This window comes from Leucopleurus acutus, assembly GCF_964270905.1.
Source record: "Leucopleurus acutus genome assembly, chromosome: 1".
Classification (NCBI taxonomy): Eukaryota; Metazoa; Chordata; class Mammalia; order Artiodactyla; family Delphinidae; genus Leucopleurus; species Leucopleurus acutus.
The window spans coordinates 199,765,018-199,789,616 of NC_139142.1; the positions used below are offsets into that span (position 1 = coordinate 199,765,018).

General features: G+C 40.7%; 1 protein-coding gene across 6 annotated transcripts in view; it reads left to right on the forward strand.

Moving 5' to 3' along the window:
• CACNB2 (calcium voltage-gated channel auxiliary subunit beta 2) overlaps positions 1-24,599 on the forward strand; it is a gene marked incomplete at both ends in the record, with an annotated part of 400,287 nt that overhangs the window by 111,031 nt on the left and 264,657 nt on the right. The gene's annotated exons all lie outside the window — the stretch shown is intronic.

Consider the following 24,599-nt stretch of genomic DNA (forward strand, 5'->3'; position numbering starts at 1 on the left):
CAGGGATGCCGGTCCCGGGGGTCCGGCCTTTACTTTTGCTCCCCTTTCCCTCCCTCCCACTCCCTCGGACCCACGTGGCTGGAGGGGGCCTCGGTGGGCAGAGCACCAGGCCTGGGATCTCAGCAGGTTCCTGGGGGCCCAGGTGGGCAGGGGAAACCTGGCCACGCTCCCTTTTGATCCTGTGCCCTTCCAGTGGTTCCCCAATTTCCCCCTTCGGGCGTGGGATCCCTGCCCCTCCCCCAGCCGCCCCTCAGGGGCGCCAGTCCTTTCCCGCCTCCACTTCTCCTCCCCGTTCACTCCCCCCACGCCCCACGTCCTACCCGGTCGCTGGGGGTCCTCCCATCCCCTTAGGTATCCGTGGTCCCCCACCGGTGCCTGGTAGGTGCCCTAGTTGTGAGGAGACACAAATTCCACGTCCTTCTAGTAAGCCATCTTGACTCAGCCCTCCTTTCTCAGTTTTGATGTGATAGAAAAAAATTCACAAAGACTATCACACCGTTATTTTAAAATATTAAGCTGCATAACAAGAAAACATATAAAATGAAAAGATAGTTCAGGAAAGTGAATCAGAACATCGCATCAGTCGTTTCTGTAAATTGGTAAGGCTGCAGCAACAGGGGAGTTGAATTCAAAAGTATCTTTGCTATTAATGCAATTGAGGAAAAATAGCTAAATTTTTTTTAAAATATGAAAAAAACTCCAACTCCATATATTGAGATACAGACAGATATTTTTTGACTTTATAAATTATCAACATTGTTATACTTTCAATAAACTTGAAGCAAATTTATCAAACATCCTGGTAGCTATGAAAAGAAATTGTTATAGAACTTGCAGGACTACTAAGATAAATTCCCTCAACTTCAAGGGCAATCTGGACTCACTGTTGTATTAATTATGACAAAGAGTAAACACAAAGTTGCTGTTAAAATGTTTATTTAAGTTTAAAAAAAATGGTGATTCATAAGACTTCTAGATAGCTAGTGCGGAAATTTTGTGTTTAGCAGTAAGGCCAACCTGGCTCCTTACTGGGACCACACTGGAGATTGTGGAAGCAGGAAGGTGAAAGAGGTCACAACCTAAGACAACCTGACAGAGTTTAAAGAGCAAGTGTTTTGGTGTCCGAGGGCTTTGAGCTGGAATCCTAGCTCTGACACTCACCAGCAGTGTGTCATTACACCTACCACTTTGCCCTCGGAATCCTGTTTCCTCAACTGTGAAACTGAGTTAGTACTACCAGCAGGGCTGCGTTGCTGGGGAGAGAAATGATGCACAGTGGAAGATGCTGGCTTTTATCACATTGTTTTAATGTGCTAATTAGGAAGAGCCAACTGGCTTCTCCATAGTACGATGTCCTTGCTGTCTGCTGCAGTGACCTTGGCTACGAGTCTATTACATCATCAAAAGGGATTTTAAGACTTTTAAAACCCCATCACAAAAGAGTTCCTTTAGAACCACAGATGTCTGGTTTCTTTGCTGAGTTCCATATGAAGTAAGACCATGGAATTCAGCAATGAATTTCAAACATCAAAATTTTACTTTTGAACAAAAATCTTTTAAAAACTCAAATTAAAATTGTGAAACCATTTCCTAATTTCTGTATGCTGGTGGCAATGGGGGTCCCTGAAGGATGTGACTTTTCCTGATGTGCAATGTAATGTCTCTTTTAAAAAAATCTCTATGCTTCTGCAGGTGAAACGTGATACTCATTCACGGCCAGAGCAGAGACCTCTGATAAGTGCGTCTCAGCAGTTTTATCTGGGCGTTTTGATTTCATTAGTTAAGGTCACATTTCTGAACAGCTTTCCCGATCCTTTTGTCAACCTTATCTAGGAAGACTTGAGTGTTGTTTGGGTTTGACAGAGAAGCATCCTTGGAGAAAGAAGGACTCCCTACCCAACACACACAAGCCCAGTGGCAGACAAATGTCACCCCAAAGAGGTCCACATCTAAAGCCCTCAACCCGTGAGTATGTTACCTTACGTGGCCAAAGGGACTTTGCAGTTGTGATCTAGTTGAGGATCTTGAACTGGGAAGATTATCCTGGATTATCCCAGCAGGTCTAATGTAATCACAAGGGTGACAGGAGACTCAGAATCAGAGAAGGGGATGGTGACAATAGAAGCAGAGGTCAGAGGGATGTGATGGCTGGCTTTGAAGTTAGAAAGGGACCAGGAGACAAAGAATGCAGCAGCCTCTGAAAGTTGGAAAAGGCAAGGAAACAGATGTTCCCCTCGAGTCTCCAAAAGGGACACAGCCCTGCCGACACCTTGATGTTTTCCCAGCGAGATTTGTTTCAGACTTCTGACCTCCAGAATAGTTAGATAATAGATCTGCGTGGTTTTAAGCCGATATATTTGTGGTCATTTGTTACAGCAGCAACAGGAAACTAATACAAGCACACGGTCTGTAAAACCGCCCACTGTGTGTCTGTTGTGTGTTTCTAGGTGAACCAGGCTGGAACTGCCAGATGTAAACCTGCAGTGTTGTTGCCCGTGTTCCTTTTTTTTTTTTTTTTTGCCCAAACTATACAGAATGTGTTTCGTCTTTGGAGTTAGCCATGTGGTTACCTCTCCTCCACCAAGAAGTGAGAAGGTCGCCTGCTACCAGGCATTATCCTCTCCAGCAAGGTATCTTCTGGGGCAGAGCCTAGAATTTTAATTTAAGAGAGGTTCAGAATCCTGAGGAGGTAAAGGTATGGGGTAGGAAGTGTTCCTGCGTTCCTTAATACAACATGAACTTGCATTTATTTATTTATTTATTATTATTTTTTTGCTGTACGCGGGCCTCTCACTGTTGCGGCCTCTCCCGTTGCGGAGCACAGGCTCCGGACGCGCAGGCTCAGCGGCCATGGCTCACGGGCCCAGCCGCTCCGCAGCATGTGGGATCCTCCCGGACCGGGGCACGAACCCGCGTCCCCTGCATCGGCAGGCGGACTCCCAACCACTGCGCCACCAGGGAAGCCCTGCATTTATTTTTATTTTGACTTTGCTTTCAAATATGCATTGTTCTTATATTAATCAGGAGTTGGGAAGCAATCTATGGGCATCCCTGGGGAGGGGCTGGTGGAGAAAATGTGGAGAGGGAGCATTCACTGTGACCCTAGGAACAAATGTTCAGAAGGGATTCTCTGTTGGCTCTTCCGCTCCAAGAGTTCAGAGAATGGCTCTAAGTCAAAAACTTCAGTGTCCCCTGGGTCCCAAAGGGAAAAAGTCTTAGATGAGTGTCTAGCTCTCTAGTGGTTAAACACACCAGCTCTCCGTTCAGAATTCCTGGCATTGAAGCCCCACTCCACTTCCCCTCGCTGTGTGAGCTTAAGGCAGTTAGGTAACCTCTCTGTGCTCAGTGTTCCCATGGGGTAAATGGGTACAAAAATACTAGCTTGAAAGACTGGTGTGAAAATTACAAGGAAAAAAAAGAGGAAGTGCTCAGTACATAGTAAGCACTCCATAAATGTTAAACGATTGCTATAATTACGACATCCTTAGGCAACATCAGAATTTTGACAGAAAGATCAGTATCTACGTTTAGGAGAAAAGATAGACAAATGTATCTCTGATCTCAAGATGGACAAGACTTGCCAGGCATGAAAGTTGTGATTTTTGAATAAAGTCTTCTTGATCACACACACAAGAAAAGTGTTTTGAAAAGGAGAACCAATAAGCTTCTAGTCCTCTATTTCTTTAAAAAAAATTTTTTTACGATATTTTCCCTACTTCCTCTGTCACATAAATGAGCCAAAGATGCCCTCGTTTATTGACCCCAACGTTGTTTATTTCCTCACCGAGGGCTGAAATCTGTTAGCTCAAACGCAGGCTGGTGCCAAATTCAGATTTTTATATATCCAGTTGTTTTAAACACAGCCCACACGAGCAGATTTTTAGCCCTTTCGGGCCTGCCTGGTTTGCATAACTGATGAAATCTCACCCCACATCTGCTGGCCATAGATAAGATAGAGCCTTGTGGTTACAAGGCTCCAGCAGGCTACAGCCCTAGGAGGTCTCTGACCCAGAGACTCCTCGCCGTGCCTCTGAGAGACATCACCCAGGCACTGTAAGCCCTCTTCCACCCCCCGCTCCCTTGGGAGTTCCCCTGTCGTCCTCTCCTTCTCAGCAGCAACCCCTGTGTGCCACAGACTCTCGACTAACACCTGCTGGGAGGGACATCCCCCAAATGCAAATCTGTCAGAGTCACTTATAAAGTTTGTGTGACCTTGGGGTCATATCTTTCTCTTTGATCAGCCCCCAAATCCCTCAGACCCCCTGCATCCTCTTTTCCAACTAATACAAACTCCCAGTCAAAGAACATTCAAGTGTATTTTTGCTTCTCCCCATCATAATAAGCCAAATAGAACCGAAGGACAGAGAAGTCAATGACTTATTTGGTTTAGAGTTTCCCAATTTGGGATACGAAGTGTTGGACATCGGAAGATTGTCAGGGATGCCAAAAAGCTCAAACGATTCCATTCTTTCCAGCCCACCTTTTAAAAACATCAGACACTAAGATTGTAGGCATATCTTTTGGTACTTTCCAAAATAAATCTACCGAATGAGAAAAATGAAATTCAAATCTAGAAACTTAAGCTTTGAAAGTCAGTAGAGAGGGAACGCTGCCCAACATTCTGTAATAACCTAAATGGGAAAAGATTTTGAAAAAGGATACATGTGTCTGTGTAACCGAATCACTTTGCTGTACACCTGAAACTAACACAACATTGTCATACAACTATGCTCCAATATAAAATTTAAAAAAAAAAGAAAGAAAGAAAGCCAGTAGAAAGCCTCATTTCTCCAGAGCCAAAATTAAGTTCATGTTAGGACCCAAATGAACTATTCCTTATGAAAGAGGAAAAAGGTTTGTATCAAACATAATGAGTTGGTTCTTTCAAAACAGAAAAATTCATAGTTCAATTACTTTGCCTTTGGAACTGTCTGGTTCATAAATGAGAAGAATAAAATACTTCTGTGGTCTGATGGTAAAAAAAAAAAATTGTTGGGCAAATACATGATTTTTTTGGAAGTACTTTATCCCTAACCAGATGACTCTCCCCAGATTTCACTCTTTCTGATCTTAAGATTGAAAGACGGCTTTTCTGTTCCATCTAGCTTTCTTGTAGGGTTCACAACTAATTAAACCAGGCAGGGAAAGGGGAAAAAATGAGATTGTCTCATCCAGGTCTTTGCTCCATGTTGTTCCATTGTTAGTGCGGTAATATGGAAAGATGAATTTCATTTGAAGGCATCTTAGAAAAGAATGTCTGTGATCTCATTTGACATGTCTGAAATTCTTCCTGTCATTCTGTTCTATAATTTTATATCTTTATAACCAACATCTTTTCATAGTCCCTCACCACCACCCCCTCCATTGTCCTCACTTTCCTCCTGACTGTGTAGGCGCCATAATCCCTGCAAACGTTCTCAACTCTCTCTCTCTCCCCCTCTGTCAGGTACTCCTGGGAACTCCCAAGCCAAGCTGAATCTGATTCTCGTGGACTCTGCCGTTGAACTTCAGCAGATGAATATGGTGGAGGGAAGAACCACACTATAGGGACAGTTTTCCTTAAGTCCCTGACACAAATGTCAACCTGCCCTCAGAACTACCCATCACTCCTGTTTCCCTGGTCCTTCCACTTGACCACTCCTGAGATGCCGCTTTCATATTCTACCTGGTCCTCCATCTCCAACACTTTCTCCATCTTCTCACTCTGTTAATGGCCTTTATTCTAATTTCATTGAGAAAATAAAACTCTCCCAAAAGTCCTTCCTACTTTTCCTTCCATTAAATCTAATGGAACCCAAACCCTCTGCCCTCCTTCCTGTTACAGTAGGTGAACTGACCAAGAGTCCATCTCAGCCAAACGCCTTGCTTGTGCACGGGGTCCCATCCCCTCTAGCCCAACCAAGGACTTTGCTCCTACTATTAACTGTGGTCTCTCTTGAAGCATCCTTCCCCCCCACTTCTCTTTCCTGTAATACCTCCCATTCAAGGGGAAAAAAAATCCTTATTCCCACATTTTATTGCAGCTGTGTTTTCATTTTGCTTTGCTAAAGAAAAGCTCCTTGAAAAAGTTCTCTCTACTCACTGTGTCAAGTTTTCCCTCCCTCTGTTGATTGAATTTATTTTGATCAGACTTTTGACGGAGCCCCTCCATCAGATCCAATCCCTCATGATCATCAGGAGCCTCCAGCTGAGTAGATCTGATGGTCGGTTCTCAGACTAGTCTACGTCTAACTTGACCTTGGTTGGTGTTGGACAAAGCCAATCACTCCCCTCCTTACAGAACACCACTCTCCCCCGTCTTCTCCCTCCCTCACTGCTCGCTCCTTTACTGGCTTCTCCTTTTCTTCTGACCCCTCAATGGTGCAATGTCCCAGGAATCAGTTTCCAGACCCCTCCTCTGTCCATATTCTCTAGGGAATTTCACTAAAGGTCATGTTTTTTAAAGACCATCTATAAGCTGACTTCCAAGTTTGTAGCTCAACCCAAAACTCTTTCATTAATACTAGATTGCCTACTTGACGGCTCCATGTTGATGTCCTATAGATCTCTCAAAATTCATATCCCCCAAAACAATTTTTTGTTCTCTCCTCTAAGCCTGCTCCTCCCTAAGTGTTCCTCTTCTCGGTAAATGGAACTACCGCTCACACAGTTGCCCAGCCCTCATCTGCCCCCCCCTTCCCAAATTGGGCTCATTCCAGGCTCCTTTTTTTTCCCCCTCCAACACAACATTCTAGGTCCGTTCTGTCACTACCTTTATTTTATTTTTTAATTTTTCTTTTATATTGGGGTATAGTTGGTTTACAATGTCATGTTAGTTTCAGGCGTACAGCAAAGTGATTCAGTTATACATATCCAACTATGTATTCTTTTTCAAGTTCCTTTCACATTTAGTTTATTACAGAATATTAAGCAGAGTTCCCTGTGCTCTACAGTAGGTCCCTGTTGGTTATCGCTAAATATAGCAGTGTGTACATGTCAATTCCAAACTCGCAATCTATCTCTTCCCCCAATGTCTTTCCCTTTTGGTAACCATAAGTTTGTTTTCTAAGTCTGTGTGTCTGTTTCTGCTTTTGTAAGTTCATTTGTATCATTTTTTAAAGATTCTGCATGTAAGCGATATCATATGGTATTTGTCTTTCTCTGTCTGACTTACTTCACTTAGTATGATAATCTCCAGGTCTATCCATGTTGCTGCAAATGGCATTCTTTCATCCTTTTTAATGGCTGAGTAGTATTCCATAGTATATATATGTACCACATCTTTTTTTTTTTAATTGGAGTATGGTTGCTTTACAATGTTGTGTTGGCCTCCACTGCACAACAGAATGAATCAGCCAGACACATACCGATATCCCCTCCCGTTTGGACTTCCCTCCCATTTAGGTCACCACAGTGCATTAGGTAGCGTTCCCTGTGCTCTACAGTATGTTCCCATCAGTTGTCTATTTTATACAGAGTATTAATAATGTATATGTGTCAATCCCAGTCTCCCAGTTCCTCCCACCCCCCACTTCCCCCTTGGTATCCATACATTTGTTTTCTACATCTCTGTCTGTATTTCTGCTTTGCAAATAAGATCATCTATACTATTTTTCTAGATTCCACACATATGTGTTATTATACGATATTTGTTTTTCTATTTCTGACTTCCTTCACTCTGTATGACACCAATTCCATCCACGTCTCTACAAATAACCCAACTTCATTCCTTTTTATGGCTGTGTAATACTCCATTGTATATACGTACCACATCTTCTTTATCCATTCGTCTGTTGATGGACATTTAGGTTGCTTCCATGTCTTAACTATTGTAAACAGTGCTGCAGTGAACATTGGGGTGCATGTATCCTTGTGAACCTCTACTGTTGGTGGGAATGTAAATGGTACAGCCACATGGAGAACAGTATGGAGGTTCCTTAAGAAACTAAAAATAGAGCTACCATATGATCCAGCAATCCCACTTCTAGACATATATCCAGAGAAAACCTTACCTTTAAAATATATCCAGAATCCTACCGCTTCTCAATATTTTCCCCCACTAATGCTTTAAACCAAGCCCCTCTCACCTGGACTGTTGCAGTAATCTCAGAAATGATCTCTCTCTGCCTTAGCTCCCTGGGGTCTTCATACAGCAGATGGAAGGCCACTTGTAAGATGTAAGTCAAATCACGCGTTCTTTTCAAAGCCCTCCAGTGGCTTCTCTTCACAGTTCGAATAAAATCCAGTGCTGCATTGACCTGATGATCCTAAGCGATCAAACCCCTGGCCACTCACCGGGCTCCAGCTGCAGGCGACTTCTCGCTCTTCCTCCTGTGGGCCCAGGACATTCCCTCTCATGCCATTTGCCTGGATTTTTTCCCCCAGGTGGTGACATGTCTCGCTCCAACCCTTCATTCTGCTCAAGGCTCATCTTTCTAAAAGGCTTTCCCTGACCAACTTATATAAAGTAGAGACTTACCCCTCCCCCCTTCTTTATCCCACTTCACGCAATGCACAAAAGATGCATGCTGACACTTTTTAACATTTCTTTCCATTTCCATTGGTAGAGATTTTGAGTTTTCACCAGTGTAACTCCACTGTCTGGAATGGGGCTTGATGCACAGAAGGTACTCAAGAGCTGGTAGTTGAGTGAATGGAAAGAGCTAATAAATTCTTATTATTTGCTCAGCAAATAATTGGAGACAGCAGTTAAGTCTTAGCTTAGGTTGGTAACCCCAGTTAATTTTGTCTTTCCCCAAAGCCTTATTCTTCAACATCAGCTTTGCATTTCTTCCCTAATCTCTCCCCAGGTTTTGAATATTTTTAGGAATACGTTAGGAAACTCAGCGTTAGACCAATATCTAACCAGTTGTCTTAATTTTTCCTGTATTTTTTATGGACATGTCAAATTTTCTGTTTTTTAAAATTTCCCATTATCAGTTCATTTCTGCCTATTCTCTGTATTTTAATATAAACACTATTCTTTATCTTTTTCCTTTCTTCTTTTTTTTACACTTATTTTCTCTAAAGGGATTTTTTTCTCACTAACGTTGTTTTGTATATTATTCTTGATGTCTGGACATTGGCCTGGTGTTTTCAATGTCAAGGAATATTTCAGGGTATTTATTCATTCATTTATGTAACCAAAAAAAAACAATTATTGAAACCCTATTATGTACCCACAGCATAATTTGAAAAGGACACAATAATAGTAAAAATACCCATTTATTTTCAGACTTGAGCTTAGTAGAAACCAGAAAGTCTGGCAACCTGCGAGAATATTTCCATGAAGTCCTCAACAAACTCTTAGCAGAGTCTATGCAAAATTTGGCTCTAAATGTTATTTTCTTACTTTGTTTCTAAATGGAAAAATTTGGATTTTGTGGAACTATCTGAAGTCTCGCTTAAGTGAATATATACAGACTCTTGGCTACCCCATTTGGCCAATTATCACCTCTTCTTGGCTCACATACTTAGGAGGTACCCAGTAATCTTCTTGAACTGGATGGGGCCTACCAGAGCAATCCTTTCATCTTCTAAAGTAATTAAATTCACCTGGAAGCACTCAGTTTCATATTAGGATAGAAAAGAATAATACTACATGCTTTCCTTTGAGGGGAAGATGAACTAAAAGAGCACATTAAAACTATTAAATAGAAAATGAACCCAAGGTGATATTAACGCCTAATACAGTAGTCTGTTTTTTTAGAGAACTTGCTGAGTGATTTTGAACATTTATTCTAATATAGACTCGTTAGTAATTTTTGACGTAATATCATTTCTCCTAAAACGCAGACAGACACTTTGCTGTGCCTTTTTTTTAGCTTCTGCTCCTGTCTAATCCTCCATAAACAGTCTTAAAGAGCTGCGAAACACTGGCCAGTTTAATGACATGCGCAAGGCAGTTACTGTCTGACCATCTTAGCACATCTTTTCTGAACTAGTCCTTCGGGCCAGTCTGCCCTCGGTTTTAGCTCATCATTTTTGAAGTTGTCCATTCTAAATGTGGAGAGCCTTCAGCAAGCAACGGCTGCAGAAGAAGGTCTTCTACTTTTGGACCAACTAAAGATTAAAGATACCCAGATGGTTGTGAGCATCGTACAACTACACACCATAGTTGAGCGTAGAACAAAAACCAGGCAAATTGCTTTTGAACTAGATGCCATTGATCTTGGGCTTCTTCTCTTTCCATCTCCCCATGTCTACTGTCTGAAGCCCTCATCCAAAGCCCCAACATCATGCTTCAGCTCCTCGCGGGTCTGTTCTTATTCTCCAGGTGTCCATTCACTGAAGCCACCTGCTTCTCCTCTTCCGTTCTCTGAAATGTTTCCATGATAATTAGGTATTTGGAAGAAAAGCCACTGGCTTCAACTACAGCTGCAAACAGAGGGGGGTGGCCTTGTCTTAAGTGTTCTCGTCCTTCATTGTACTTCCAGCTTGATTATTGGATCTGTGTTGAACAAGCCACTGAAAATCTGTCTTAAGGTCATTGTCATTTCATTTTTATCAGAAGCTCTTCAATGAGAAACAATATTCAGTGGAATTGTTTGAAGGACACAGAGTCCATCACTGTCTAAAACTCTGGAGGCCTAGTGTTTAGGAGCAAGTGCTTTGGAGTTCAACAGATCTGAATTCAAATTTCTACTGCTTATGAGTTGTGGGACCTAAACTCTTGTCTGTTTCCTCCTTTGTAACCCAGGGGTAAATAATAACCATACCTTCTTCAGAGCTGGTATGAGGATTAAAGGAATAGTGCTTCCTCACGTCTGCATCAGTAGATGTTAACTCTTCTCGTTATTGCTGTTAATACTCATGGATTGAGACACATCTGTATGGGTTGAGGTATCTGGTGGAGCCCAGTCTCCCCTGATTCCCCTGGATTATTTTCTTGAACGTCGCTGTGGTGGGAGACTTAGTTTCCAGGGAAGGTCGGTCCAAGAAGCATCCCTTTACCACCCACGGTAGCATTTCCTATAAGGACGCCGTCGGGAGCACTCTTTATCACTTTCCAACAATGTTCCTTTTTATGGGGACCTCCAGGAAAATTCAGGGTCCAGTGTCAGTGCCAAGCAGAGATGTTCTCTTGAGCATTTGGTTTATTTGAAGCTCATGGACAGTAAATTATATAACCGACTGAGTTTCCCTTTTTGAGTTGGCTGCTAGAAAGCTTAGAGCCAAACGCATGGCTCATTTGTTGGCAGTGTGTCAGTTATTACGGGATGCATTTTGTGTCCCTGTCTTTATTCTGTTCTTTCTTTTAATCCTTCTTCTCTTTCATGCAAATTAAATGTTACTTTAAAATTTATTCTTGTAAATTGCCTAAAATTATTTCTGAAGCAAGATGAGTAATACATAGGTAGAAAAATAGATATAGATATATAAACTAAGGCTTTCAATAATTTAACCTGTGTAAATGGCTTGTAGCTTGTATATCTAAAAGATGTTTAACTTTTGTAAGAAGATACTTGTTATAGAAAAAGAATTTTCCAATGGGTAAAATTTCAGATTTTGCGTGAAAGAGAAAGTAATTGGTTCAAGGATGGGAATGTTTTGCTGGAAGATAAGTTCGATTCGGGAAACCAGTAGGGGAGCCACTGAGCTCTTGGTGGAGAAGTGTCTTGTATGATTGGATTAGTTAATTAACTTAATCATTGTGTACAACCCCAGGGTCAGTTTATAAAAAGAATTTTTAACCTTTCATAGAGAGCATAGGACGACTGTGGACTCAGGAGTCAAACTCCTGGATAGAAATCCTGGCTCTGCCATTTATTGGGCAGTTAACTTAACTTCATTGTTCCTCAGTTTCTTTGTTCAGAAAATGGAGATCAAACTAGTACTTACCTCATAGGGTTCTCAGGGAAATCAAAGGATAATATACACGTACCAAGAGTTTAGAATAGTGACTGGCATTCGGTAGGAGTCAATGCATATTAACTCTTATTCTTCTTTATCTTTTCCACTGGAGCCCAAGGATTTTAAAAAAGATGTCTTTTTTAAAGACATCTTGTTAGTTTTGTAATATATCGCATAGTAGGGCTGGTCAGAGATTGGTGATGGCAATAAAATATATATGTGGTTTATACATATGCCACAGAATTCCCAAATCTATCATGAGTGGTTCATGGCAACTTCAGAGAAAATGTGTGTTTTTCTTTCTTGGTCTTTCCAAACAAACAGGAAAGCAAAATAGCTTCTGTGAAATATTCTATCGTGTTAGCATCATAGATTTGTTCATGAAACATGACACCATGGATAGTGTGTCTTGCCTTTTTCCACCCAAGCGTCATTGTTTTCTTTCTTATATACATGTTCTATTTCCTTAGATCTATAGTGAGTGAAAGAAACTGATTGATCAAATGTGTTTTCTGAAAAAATAGTGTTGTATGGAAAAATTTAACGCGTAAATGCTCTTGCCCGTTCTCCTTCCTCAATTCCTCTGCCTCCCAATATAAAGAGAATGTGTCTGGCGTATTCAGTGTTGAAAGAGAGTAAAAAGCTACAGAAATTAAGCAGATCTGCCAAATATAAGACTGGGGGTTGCAGGTTGAGGGAGAGAAAATAAGGAAACTGAGAGCCTGGGAAGGGAATTTTCTGATGTTTCTGTTTGTGTCAGAAATTGAAGAAAGAAAGCAATCTTGAGAAAGAAAAACAGAGCTGGAGGAATCAGGCTCCCTGACTTCAGACTATACTACAAAGCTACAGTGATCAAGGCACTATGGTACTGGCACAAAAACAGAAATATAGATCAATGGAACAGGATAGAAAGCCCAGAGGTAAACCCACGCACATCTGGTCACCTTATCTTTGATAAAGGAGGCAAGAATATACAATGGGGAAAAGACAGTCTTTTCAATAAGTGGTGCTGGGAAAACTGGACAGCTACATGTAAAAGAATGAAATGAGAACACTCCCTAACACCATGCACGAAAATAAACTCAAAATGGATTAAAGACCTAAATGTAAGGCCAGACACCATCAAACTCTTAGAGGAAAACATAGGCAGAACACTCTATGACATAAATCACAGCAAGATCCTTTTTGACCCACCTCCTAGAGAAATGGAAATAAAAACAAAAATAAACAAATGGGACCTAATGAAACTTCAAAGCTTTTGCACAGCAAAGGAAACCATAAGCAAGACCAAAAGACAACCCTCAGAATGGGAGAAAATATTTGCAAATGAAGCAACTGACAAAGGATTAATCTCCAAAATTTACAAGCAGCTCATGCTGCTCAATAGCAAAAAAACAAACAGCCCAATCCAAAAATGGGCAGAAGAACTAAATAGACATTTCTCCAAAGAAAATATACAGATTGCCAACAAACACGTGAAAGAATGCTCAACATCATTAATCATTAGAGAAATGCAAATCAAAACTACATTGAGATATCATCTCACACCAGTCAGAATGGCCATCATCAAAAAATCTAGAAACAGTAAATGCTGGAGAGGGTGTGGAGAAAAGGGAACCCGCTTGCACTGCTGGTGGGAATGTGAATTGGTACAGCCACTATGGAGAGCAGTATGGAGGTTCCTTAAAAAACTACAAATAGAACTACCGTATGACCCAGCAGTCCCACTACTGGGCATATACCCTGAGAAAACCATAATTCAGAAACAGTCATGTACCAAAATGTTCATTGCAGCTCTATTTACAATAGCCAGAAGATGGAAACAACCTAAGTGCCCGTCATCGGATGAATGGATAAAGAAGATGTGGCACATATATACAATGGAATATTACTCAGCCATAAAAAGAAACGAAACTGAGGTATTTGTAGTGAGGTGGATGGACCTAGAGTCTGTCATACAGAGTGAAGTAAGTCAGAAAGAGAAAGACAAATACCGTATGCTAACACATATATATGGAATCTAAGAAAAAAAAATGTCATGAAGGACCCAGGGGTAAGACAGGAATAAAGACACAGACCTACTAGAGAATAGACTTGAGGATATGGGGAGGGGGAAGGGTAAGCTGTGACAAAGTGGCATGGACATATATACACTACCAAACGTAAAATAGATAGCTAGTGGGAAACAGCCACATAGCACAGGGAGATCAAGTCGGTGCTTTGTGACCACCTAGAGGGGTGGGATAGGGAGGGTGGGAGGGAGGGAGACACAAGAGGGAAGAGATATGGGGACATATGTATGTGTATAACTGATTCACTTTGATATAAAGCAGAAACTAACACACCACTGTAAAGCAATTATACTCCAATAAAGGTGTTTAAAAAAAAGAAAAGAAAAAGAAAAAATATTAAAAACAGCAAGGGGAAAACAAGAAATAACATACAAAGGAATCCCCATAAGGTTATCAGCTGATATTTCAGCAGAAACTCTGCAGGCCAGAAGGAAGTGGCAGAATATACTTAAAGTGATGTAAGAGAAAAACTTAAAACCAAGATTACTCTACCCAGCAAGGATCTCATTCAGATCTGATGAAGAAATCAAAAGCTTTTCAGACAAGCAAAAACTAAGAGAATTCAGCACCACCAAACCAGCTTTACAACTAATGCTAAAGGAACTTCTCTAGGTGGGAAACACAAGAAAAAGACCCACAAAAACAAACCCAAAACAATTGAGAAAATGGTAATAGGAACATACATATTGATAATAACCTTGAATGTAAATGGATTAAATGCCCCAACCAAAAGACACAGACTGGCTGAATGGATACAAAAACAATACCCATATATATGCTGTCTACAAGAGACCCACTTCAGACCTAGGGACACATACAGACTGAAATTGAGGGGATGGAAAAAGATATTCCATGCAAGTGGAAATCAAAAGAAAGCTGGAGTAGCAATACTCGTATCAGATAAAGTAGACTAAAATAAAGATTGTTACAAGAGATAAGGAGGGACACTACATAATGGTCAAAGGATCAATCCAAGAAGAAGATATAACAATTACTAATGTTTATGCACCCAACACAGGAGCACCTCAATACATAACACAAATGTTAACAACCATGAAAGGAGAAATCGACAGTAACACAATACTAGTAGGGGATTTTAACACCCCACTTACACAAATGGACAGATCATCCAAACAGAAAATAAATAAGGAAACACATGCTTTAAATGACACAATAGACCAGATAGATTTAATTGATGTTTATAGAACATTCCACCCAAAAGTGGCAAAATACACTTTCTTCTCAAGTGCACACATAACATTCTCAAGGATTGATCACATCTTGGGGCACAAATCAGCCTCAGAAAATTTAAGAAAATTGAAATCATATCAAGCATCTTTTCTGACCACAACACTATGAGATTGGAAATCAATTGCAGGAAAAAACTGTAAAAACCATAAATACATGGAGGCTAAACTTTGTGCTACTAAATAACCAAGAGATCACTGAAGAAATAAAACAAATACATAGAAACAAATGACAATGAAACCACAACGACCCAAAACATATGGGATGGAGCAAAAGCAGTTCTAAGAGGGAAGTTTATAGCAATTCAATCTCACCTCAAGAAACAAGACAAATCTTAAATAAATAATTTAACCCTACACTTAAAACAACTAGAGAAAGAAGAACAAAGAAAACCCAAAGTCAGTAGAAGGAAAGAAATCATAAAGATCAGAGGAGAAATAAATGAAATAGAAACAAAAAAAAAAAACCAGTAGCAAAGATCAAGAAACCTAAAAGCTGGTTCTTTGAGAAGATAAACAAAATTGATAAACCCTTAGCAAGACTCATCAAGAAAAAAAGGGAGAGGGTGCAAATCAATAAAATTAGAAACAAAAAAGGAGAAATCACAACTGAGACTGCAGAAATACAAAGGATTGTAAGAGACTACTACAAACAACTATATGCCAATAAAATGGACAACCACGAAGAAATGGACAAATTCTTGGAAAAGTACAATTTCCAAGACTGAACCAGGAAGAATTAGAAAATATAAACAGACCTATCACAAGTAATGAAATTGAAACCGTAACTAATAATCTTCCAACAAAGTCCAGGACCAGATGGCTTCACAGGCGAATTCTATCAAACATTTAGAGAAGAGCTAACACCAATCCTTCTCAAACTCTTCCAAAAAATTGCAGAGAGAGAAACACTCCCGAATTCATTCTCCAAAGCCACCATCACCCTGATACCAAAACCAGAAAAGGATACCACAAAAAAAAGAAAATTTCAGACCAATATCTCTGATGAACATAGATGCAAAAATCCTGAACAAAATACTAGCAAACAGAATCCAACAGCACATTAAAAGGATCATACACCATGATCAAGTGGGATTTATCCCAGGAATGCAAGGATTCTTCAATATATGCAAATCGATCAATGTGGTACACCACATTAACAAATTAAGGAATGAAAACCATATGATCATCTTAGTAGATACAGAGAAGGCTTTTGACAAAATTCAACACCAATTTGTGATAAAAGCTCTCCAGAAAGTGGGCGTAGAGGGAATCTACCTCAACATAATAAAGGCCATATATGACAAACCCACAGCAAGCATCATACTCAATGAAGAAAAACTGAAAGCATTTCCACTAAGGTCAGGAACAAGACAAGGATGTCCACTCTTGCCACTTTTATTCAACATTGTTTTGGAAGTCCTAGCCACGTCAGTCAGAGAAGAAAAAGAAATAAAAGGAATACAAACTGGAAAAGAAGAAGTAAAACTGTCACTGTTTGCAGATGACATGATACTATACATAGAAAATGCTAAAGATGCCACCAGAAAACTACTAGAACTAATCAATGAATTTGGTAAGGTTGCAGGATACAAAATTAGTGCACAGAAATCTCTGGCATTCCTGTACACCAACAATGAAAAATCAGAAAGAGAAATTAAGGAAAGCCTCCCATTTACCATTGCAACAAAAAGAATAAAATACCTAGGAATAAACCTGCCTAAGGAGGCAAAAGACTTGTACTCAGAAAACTATAAAACACTGATGAAGGAAATCAAAGATGACATAAACAGATGGAGAAATATACCATGTTCTTGGATTGGAAGAATCAATATTGTGAAAATGACTGTACTACCCGAAGCAATCTACAGTTTCAGTATAATCTCTATCAAACTACCAATGGCATTCTTCACAGCATTAGAACAAAAAATTTTACAATTCGTATGGAAACACAAAAGACCGCAAATAGCCAAAGGAATATTGAGAAAGAAAAACGGAGCTGGAGGAATCAGGCTCCCCAACTTCAAACTATACCACAAAGCTACAGTAATCAAGACAGTATGGTACTGGCACAAAAACAGAAATATAGATCAATGGTACATGATAGAATGCCCAGAGATAAATCCACGCACATATGGTCACCTAGTTTATGTCAACGGAGGCAAGAACGTACAATGGAGAAGAGACAGCCTCTTCAATAAGTGGTGCTGGGAAAACTGGACAGCTACATGTAAAAGAATGAAATGAGAACACTCCCTAACACCATACACAAAAATAAACTCAAAATGGATGAAAGACCTAAATGTAAGGCCAGACACTATAAAACTCTTAGAGGAAAACACAGGAAGAACACTCTTTGACATAAACCACAGCAAGATCTTTTTTGACCCACCTCCTAGAATAATGGAAATAAAAACATAAATAAACAAATGGGACTTAATTAAACTTAAAAGTTTTTGCACAGCAAAGGAAACCATAAGCAAGACCAAAAGACAACCCTCAGAATGGGAGATAGTATTTGCAAATGAAGCAACTGACAAAGGATTAATCTCCAAAATTTACAAGCAGCTCATGCAGCTGAATATCAAGAAAACAAACAACCCAATCCAAAAATGGGCAGAAGACCTAAATAGACATTTCTCCAAAGAAGATATACAGATTGCCAACAAACACATGAAAGGATGCTCAACATCACTAATTATTAAAGAAATGCAAATCAAAACTACATTGAGGTATCACCTCACACCAGTCAGAATGGCCATTATCAAAAAATCTAGAAACAGTAAATGCTGGAAGGGGTGTGGTGAAAAGGGAACCCTCTTGCACTGCTGGTGGGAATGTAAATTGATACAGCCACTATAGAGAACAGTATGGAGGTTCCTTAAAAAACTAAAACTAGAACTACCATATGACCCAGCAATCCCGCTACTGGGCATATACCCTGAGAAAACGATAATTCAAAAAGAGACATGTACCATAATGTTCATTGCAGGACTGTTTACAATAGCCAGGACGTGGAAGCACCCTAAACGTCCATCGACAGATGAATGGATAAAGAAGATGTGGCACATATATACAATGGAATATTACTCAGCCATAAAAAGAAATGAAACTGAGTTATTTGTAGTGAGGTGGATGGACCTAGAGTCTGTCATACAGAGTGAAGCAAGTCAGAAAGAGAAAGACAAATACCGTATGCTAACACATATATATGGAATCATAAAAAAAAAGAGAAGGTTCTGATGAACCTACTTGCAGGGCAGTCATAAAGATGTAGATACAGAGAATGGACTTGAGGACACAGAGTGGGAGGGGTAAGCTGGGGCGAAGTGAGAGTAGCATCAACATGTATACACTACTGAACGTAAAATAGAGAGCTAGTGGGAAGCAGGCACATAGCACAGGGAGATCAGCTCGGTGCTTTGTGATGACCTAGCAGGGTGGGATAGTGGAGGGTGGGATATGGGGATATATGTATGCATTGGCTGATGCACTTTGTTGTACAGCAGAAACTAACACAGTATTGTAAAGCAGTTATACTCCAATAAAGATCGATTAAAAAACATATATGTATACATACGTATATATACACATATGTATATAAATATACATACACATGTATATATACATATATATTTGAATCACTTTGCTGTGTACCTGAAACTACCACAACATTGTAAATCAGTTACACTTCAATAAAAATAAATAACTTTTTAAAACTTTTTTAAAAATTAAGGGCTTCCCTGGTGGCGCAGTGGTTAGGGATCCGCCTGCCGATGCAGGGGACACGGATTCCTGCCCCGGTCCAGGAGGATCCCACATGCCGCGGAGCAAGTAAACTGGTGCACCACAACTACTGAGCCTGTGCCCTAGAGCCCACGAGCCACAACTACTGAGTCCACGTGCCATAACTACAGAAGCCCACGCACGAGAGCCCGTGCTCTGCAACAAGAGAAGCCACCACGATGAGAAGTCCGTGCATCGCAATGAAGAGTAGGCCCCACTCACCACAACTAGAGAAGTGCCGCATGCAGCAACAAAGACCCAATGCAGCCAAAAAATAAATAAATAAATGAATAAAATTTTTTTTTAAAGCCTAGAAATAGGTCTGTATGCTGCCAATGAGTTCGGAATTGGTGAACTCCTAAAAACCAGGACAGAGAGCTTCCCTAGTGCGCAGTGGTTGAGAGTCCGCCTGCTAATGCAGGGGACACGGGTTCGTGCCCCCGTCCGGGAAGATCCCACATGCCGCAGAGCGGCTGGGGCCATGAGCCATAGCCGCTGGGCCTGCGCGTCAGGAGCCTGTGCTCCGCAATGGGAGAGGCCACAACAGTGAGAGGCCCGCGTACCGCAAAAAAAAAAAAAAATAATAATTAATTAAAAATTAAAAAAAAATTAGTGGAGAAGTTTTTGGTGCACTTAAGAACACTAGGCTCTGCATGGCTGCAGTTATAACAACATACTCTGAAGAAAGAGTTCAGTGAGTAGGTATATGGGCTGCAGTGTCTGTGAGAGGAGGGGCTCTTGTTTGCTGAAACCAGAGCCCCCCAGAGAACTGTAAGCACTCAGGCAGCATCAGCCCTGACAAGAGACCTTCACCTGCTCTGCCAAAGGCTCCTCTAGATACAGTTTCATTCTTTGTCATCAAAGAGTGCTCCAAGGAAGCGCTCTATCCTGTTCAACACCCTCTGTGTACTTTTTCCCTCATAACTACTAGTAATGTAGAAAGTGAGTCGTAAATAAACTTGAATTCTCATCCTTTATAAAGACGGCCCAGAAATACATCTCTTGGGACTTTTAAAATTCCTGACGCTGAGATCACAGGCATTTCTCTGTAATTATATTGAACGTGTTGCTTGTGTTGCTCTACCTCTTGTTGTCATTTTGTAATATTCTACTTTCAATATATCTGGCATGTTAACAACCTGGCAAATGTAACAGTTCATCAGGTTTCCGATTCGGCTGCATGAACCAAACAGCTAGTTTTATTGACTTGATTCGATTTCATTATTGAGTAGACAGACATTTATTTCAGACAACTGCAGAAGTTCAATAACTTCAAATTTCTCACTAACAGAGAACGATTGACTAGTTTTTACAAACTAACGGTATGGAGTGGGTTTTTTTTTTTTCCTATTTCTTAATACAGCCACGGAAATTTTCACATTTAAAGGCTTCAGTGGTTCTGTGTGTCCTTCAAGATAAAGTCTGAACTCTGTGCTGTGGCGTTCAAGGAACTTCACGGTCTAGTCCCAGCCTGTTCTCCTGTCCCTCCCCTGGCTTCTTGTCACTGTTTCCTGCTCCTACTTCCCCAGCCTCCTCCACAATCTTAGTGTCTGTGAATTAAGCATTCATTCCAGAAACGCTTTGAGGTACTTTTTAAATAAATTTATTTATTTATGTATTTATTTTTGGCTGTGTTGGGTCTTCATTGCTGTGCACGGGCTTTCTCTAGTTGGGGTGAGCGGGGGCTACTCTTCGTTGCAGTGCATGGGCTTCTCATTGCAGTGGCTTCTCGTCACTGAGCATGGCCTCTAGGCGTGCGGGCTCAGTAGTTGTGGCACGTGGGCTCAGTAGTTGTGGTTCGTGGGCTCTAGAGCGCAGGCTCAGTAGTTGTGGCGCACAGCCTTAGTTGCTCTGCAGCATGTGGGATCTTCCCGGGCCAGGACTCAAACCTGTGTCCCCTGCATTGGCAGGCAGATTCTTGACCACTGTGCCACCAGGGAAGTCCCATGAGGTACTTTTAAATACAGGTTTAGCTTCTATAACTGGGGTCAGACTCAAAGTGACTTAAACGATACAGGCAGACCTCATTTTATTGCACTTCACAGATATGGCGTTTTTACAAATTGAAGGTTTGGGGCAACCCTGCAAGTCTATTGGTGCCATTTTTCCAACAGCGTTTGCTTTGTGTCTCAGTGTCACATTTTGATAATTCTCACTTTATTTCAGACTTTTTCATTATTATTCTGTCTGTTAATGGTCATGTATGATCAACGATCTTTGATGTTGCGACTATGACTCACTGAAGGCTTAGATGTTGGTTAGCATTTTTTAGCAATAAAGTATTTTTCATTAAGGTACGTACATTGCTTTTTAGACATAATGCTATTGCACACTTAACAGACTACAGTGTAGTGTTAACATAACTTTTATATGCACTGGGAAACTAACAAGCTCCTGGGACTAACTTTGCTGCCATATTCGTTTTATTGTGGTGATCTGGAAGCGAACCCCCAATATCTCTGAGGTCTGCCTGCATAGGAGTTTGTTTCTGTTTTATGTACTGTAGAGCACAAGGAACTATATACTCAATGCTCTTTAATAACCTATATGGGAAAAGAATCTGAAAAAGAATAGATATGTATATGTATAACTGAGTCACTTCGCTGTATGTTAGAAATTAAAACAACATTGTAAATCAACTATACTTCAATTTAAAATTTTGATAAAAAATAATAAAATAAAACAAACGAAAACTAACCAAAAAAAAAAGAAAGAAAAAGAAAATAGAGTCCAAGTGTAAGTGATATAGAGCTGGCTTGGTAGCAGCTCTGTCCTACCTGTACCTTGGTAGCGACACTGTGTCCTACAAGACACAGGCTCTTTCTGTCTTGTTGCTCTTTTCTGCTGAGTACGCAGCATCCTTCCATATAGTCGGCTCTTCCAGCTGCCAGCAGTGCACCTCCACTCAAGCCAGCAAGAAAGGGAAGACAAGAAAGGGGAAGGCACATGACTAAGGTGTTGGCATGTGTCATTTCCGCACCTATCCTGTTGAACACATGTCGGTCACATGGCTGTACCAAGTTGCAAGGGAGCCTGAGATATTTCTCTAACTTAGCCCAGCAGCCCCAGGTCCATTTCTGTTATTTCAGATGAACTAGAGAACGTGTGATGAGGGGAGTCCAAATCTTTGTCATACCTACCATGTCTATGTTACTGCGCTAAGTGCTAGGGATAGAGAGATGAATAGGGACTGGATTTGGGGGAGAAACCAGTACAGTTGGAGAGATTTGGGGTAAATCCCTGTTGTCTCACTGTATCATAGATACTGCATCTATATGCATTCTTCTTTACATTCTATATAAACAGAATTTATTCTGTATATAATCTGTACATAACCTTCTGTGCTTTTTCATTTTCTGCCCCCTTCCCTGGATTCTTTCTGCCCCCTTTTCCACTGGATGCAATTCTCCCCACTCTGCAAAGAGTAGCCCAAGAGTTCCCACCTTTGCTAAGCCTTCAGCATTCCTTCCAGAGACAGGCAGGAGTTGTGTCATTAGTTTTCCCATAGTGCTTAGATGCTGTGTTCTCGTTCCCCTGTTTTGTTATAAGTGCTTGGAGGCAGGTATGAACTGTGGTTTTATTCGTGTCCTATCCCCAGCACCTAGGACAGTGCCAAAGCAAATAGAAGATGCTGGATAAATGTTTGCCAAATCAAATTAGTGCTTGGCCTCCTGTTGTGGACTCTGGGAAGGCAAAATGAGTGGACTCTTTAATGAACTGGGGAACTCTCTCATATGGTGTATAATAATATCACAGTTGATAAGAAGTTAAGTGAATTCCAAATCAAATTCATAGAGGAGATCGTGTTTCCAATGCTTTCATCTTATTCTAACTTTGAATTTGTTTTTATTTTTATTCAGTTATGCTAGTAAATGTGTTCTGGCTGAGGGTGATGAAGGGGTCTTAAGAAAAAGCTTGAATTTGAATGATGTGTTCTCTTATATTACTTGCTGTATTTCTCACTAAAGTTGATTTCAAAAACCAAAGTGATATCCTACTTACTAGAAATCAATCTTGTGTGGTCCAGGAAATGTTGAATTTTTTCCAGGACTTACCTCAAAAGGCAATTTACAACCTGATTCAAAAATTTTATTTTCCTTTGGGTTCCTGATGTTAGAACCTTACTGTCTGTGTATAGCCTATCCATGATTCCGTTTTGAATCTTCAACTATGTGGGAGGTTAATCAGTATAGGATAAAAGCCATAGAATTTTAACAGACTATTCCAATTATATGAATTACTAGATATTAGTAATATGACTGCTTATGTTACTTACAGACAAAGCACTCGACCATTTGGGCCTCAGTTCTTTTATTAGTCAAATAAGAACATTGAACTAAGGCAGGGTTTTTCAGCTCAGCCTGTTAGACTACGAATAATAATAAGAGTTGTTACTTTAAATCACAGGTTTTCAGGAAAGCATGGTAAAGTGCTGAGAATTAATGGGTTTGCACTTTCCATGGGCCTAAAGAACATAATGGTGTGTGATCTCAATCTGTGACATGAAATAGTTAAAATATCTTCTCCGGTGGCAACAGTATATGGAATGACGTGTGGGCATGGGGACGAATGTGGAGCAATAGCTGTGGCTATATAAATCATTGCTTATTAGAACGGTTGATACCATATAAATTAATAGTTTTATCCCCAAATGCCTTAATCATTCGTCTTTTCAGGTGTGACATGTACAAGGCCTTTTAGAAAGAATGTTGCGATCAGCTCCCTCTCTGCAAACTGTGTCTTTAGAAAAAAGATGTAAAGCACAGCTTACAGCTTACGAGGAGTATTCATTTGTGAGATCTGGGGCTTGGAAAGCAGGCTTATTGAGTTTCTTGTATTTAATCATAGGTGATATATTAGCTAATTAATGAATGCAGTCTGACTCAGGTCAGATCTGCTTTTGCCGGACTTATGTTTATTTAATGTGCTTTCACGTAGAAAATGAGTATTTGGCAGTGAGCAGAAGTAAAAAGCACACGAAAACCTGTGTAGCTGTAGTGGCTGAGTGAGTTGGGTCCTGAGGCCGGTCCTTCCTGCAATTCATGTGAAACACGTACTGCAAGATGAAGCGTCTGACAATTTGGAGGCTGGTTCTGTAGTCCTAGGAATCTGGAGTGAATTAAAGTCTAGACTCTGTTATTTTCCAGAGGAAAGGGAGGAGGGAGAAATCACAGATCAGATATGGCCAAAGTGATAGGGAGGCAACACTGAAGCAAGGATGCTGCTGCCAGTGTGTGGAGGCTTCAAGGCAGTAATGGCAGAGCAGCTGCGTTCTCAGAGGGTTAGGGGCAGTGTATCAGGAGTAGGCCTCCTCTTGTAACAAAGCAGGAGACTGCCGGCTTGTGAAAGGCAAAGATGCTCTGCTCCTTGAAAATCTCCCCAGGTGAGAATGGCTACCGTCAAAACGTTGCCAAGAAACTCTAATGATCCAGACCGTCACAACTGTATGTTAGCCATAGTCATTTCAGGAAAATAAATGATACTTTGGGTAGATTTCTGGTCAGTTTCTTCCCTGAAGCAGAAGAGATCGGATTCCCGAGCAAAGAAAAACAGGGAAGAACAAAGTTTGGGCATGCCCGCAGGAACAGCGGTATCTTTAGAAACTACCTGGGAGGCAGAAGCTAAGTTGATTTGCCCGTGCCTCCTACCTGGGAGTGGAAGG